This window comes from Propithecus coquereli, unplaced genomic scaffold, assembly GCF_000956105.1.
Source record: "Propithecus coquereli isolate 6110/MARCELLA unplaced genomic scaffold, Pcoq_1.0 Scaffold9, whole genome shotgun sequence".
NCBI lineage: Eukaryota > Metazoa > Chordata > Mammalia > Primates > Indriidae > Propithecus > Propithecus coquereli.
The window spans coordinates 14,156,548-14,159,353 of NW_012155284.1; the positions used below are offsets into that span (position 1 = coordinate 14,156,548).

The 2,806-nt window shown below is 35.1% G+C and overlaps 1 protein-coding gene across 1 annotated transcript in view; it reads right to left on the bottom strand.

Annotated features, from left to right (window-relative positions):
- Positions 1 to 2,806, bottom strand: part of ERBB2IP (erbb2 interacting protein) — a 158,021-nt gene that overhangs the window by 50,408 nt on the left and 104,807 nt on the right. The window lies entirely within an intron of this gene.

Sequence of the window (2,806 nt, forward strand, 5' to 3'; positions counted from 1 at the left end):
CCTAAATTACTTCAATCTGGCTTTTTTTTAATTTTTGAAATTAAAAATTCCCGTTCACCAGGAATGGCCTGTCCCTCTCCCGGTATGCGGCTTAAGGCCCGGGAGAGCGTGATGCCACCGCATCAATCAGGCCTTTAATCTGGCTTTTGACATATACCTCTACAATTACTTTAGCTAGTCAATTTAAGTTGGCAAGTTAAATGTAAGATGGCATATAATGGATATTTTCAGATTTTACCTGAAGTGACTTCTCAACAGCATTTATTCTATTAACAACTTCTTCCTTCAGGATGCTGTCTTCTCCCTTAACTTGAAACCAACATCGTCCAATTCTCCTTCTCTACCTCTACTGCTATTCTTTTTAAGCTTATTAATCCACCTGCCACTTAAATACCAGTATTACTCAGGATTAATCCATCCCTAAAATTTATAAAATTACTTTATATAATTCCTTTTGTGAAACAATAAATGCTGTGAAACCACTGCCTAGAAAAAGTTAAGATAATGGACTGAACACAAATGTGTATCTCTTCTTACGCCACAATAAAGGCAAGAAATTTTATGAATAAGAAGAATAAATCTATAATAGTACTGGAAAAAGGAAATGATGCCTTCAGAAGCAATTCTGAAGTTAGAAATTAAAAGAATGGAGAAATTCAAGAGCACAGAAACTACAGCCTAAAACAAAGTCAGGGGTTCATGGTCACCAGCCTGTCATATACATATATACTTGGGTTTACCAAAAGTACTTCCAACTCAACATGCTTAACTAGAACTTAAAATCTTCCCATAAAGATATTTCTTTAACTTCCAGTTCCCTTTCCTGGTTATGGTAGCAACATCTACTTAGTCACTCAAGCCAATTCTCGACACTCATCTTTCCTTTTATTCTTGTTTCACATACATGCATTCTTCTATGTTCTACTGATGTCACCTTTTAAATTATTCCTTAAAAATACCTGCTCTTTTCTTGGCCCTGTTATCATTACTTTAGTTCAAGGCAACACTTTCCATTGCCCAGAGTATGGCAATGTCCCCCAATTCAGTCTCCCTTACCTACCTTCAGGCTTGGCACTAACCCTTGCTAAATCCATTTTTCACAATGCAGCCAAAAAGGTTTTTCTAGAATATCAATATGATCATTCTATTTGCCTGTTCAAATGTTATGCTGGTTCCCATATCCTATATGTATTACAAGAATCACTTCTTCCTCTTATATTCATGGTAGATATGAATAATTGATCATGACTAGAATGACCAAATGCCCAATTTGCCTGGGACGGACATATTTTACACATGTTGTTCTCAAATAATTATCAGTGGAGCCCCTTTCACTCCCCAAAAGTGTCCTATCAGGGACAATAAATTACACAGCCACCTTAGTCACAATTTTTCTCTGAGCTTGAATTTCGTCTCAGAATCTTCAACACAATTTTTAGGAAGCCATTCATAATTGATCAGAGTAGACAAGCAAGATTTAAAAAAAAAATCTTATTTGCCATCCTTAAAATACAAATTCCTTTGCATACCATATAGGATCCTCCATGAACTGGTCTGTCTGCCTCTGGCCTAATTTCCTACCTCTTCCACCTCACAGGTTATGGACTAGTCACAGTGACCGGCTTGAAGAGTTTAGAAATATACTAGGCTGCTTTACTCCTAAATGCTCATGATATTCCTTCAAACCGGAACACTGTTCCCCTTTATTTAAATTCTATTCCTCTTTGAGAGGTAATTAAGGCATGGCAGGCATTTCCTCCTCTGGGAAACTTGCCTTTACATCCTCAGTTATCCTCCTCATCTCTGATCCTGAAGCCTAGTCCTATTAATCTTTTACCACGGTATATTAAAATCACTTTCTAAATATCATTATTTGTCCCAACTTAGACCCGTTGGCACAAAGCAATAGTTCAATAAATGGTTCTTCAGAATTAGAAAGTGGATGAAGGAATAAATTAATAAATAATCGTTGCTTGTGCCTTCAGAAGCTCATGAAAACTATATAATTGTATGTACTGTTCTACATAGTTGGTAAAGCAATTTATTTTCATAATTCATAATCAAACTTGTCTGCATGCCTCCTCCCCTACACTTTGTTCTTTTACAGCAAAATTACTACTTCACACAGTAAGGGAAATTTTTTTTTAGCTATGTCTACTTTACTAAATATTCTATCAAACTTAGAAAAACAAAGACCCCCACCATACAATTTTTGCTTTAAAACAATTGAGTGGGGAGCTGGGAGAGAAAGAGAGAACACTACAAATATGAAGAATTTGTAATAGGTGCTTGACAATTCACTAACATCAATCATACAGTATAATTTGCTGATATTAATTTAGCCACAAAAGTGCTACTGTACTAATAAAGTTAGTCTGAGAGTTCCTTAAAATCAGGAACTATGTATCATTCATACTGTAGTTAATAACTGGCATAAGACAGGGCCCAGAAAATGTTTTCTGAATCTATTTGTGCAATTTCAAATAAAGTTTCAAACTTAAAATATTCAATTAAGAGAAATCAGTTCCACATATAACAGATACAGTAATCACTTGTGTTAAAGTTCTAATACAAGCAAATGTACCAATTTAGTATTTTCCTTCTGAATTTGCAAAACAGGTAAATACCATAGTCTGATTCATAACCATGAATTGACATCAAATTAAGGCTTTTAGGATATTAATAAGAGTTAGGTAAGAAAGGGGCCCCAGTTCAAAAGTTTGGAGAATCCTGAAATACAGATAAGTAGATTTCTTTGTTGTAACAGTATCTCAGGGTCATTACTATAGTCCAAAAGAGGGATATA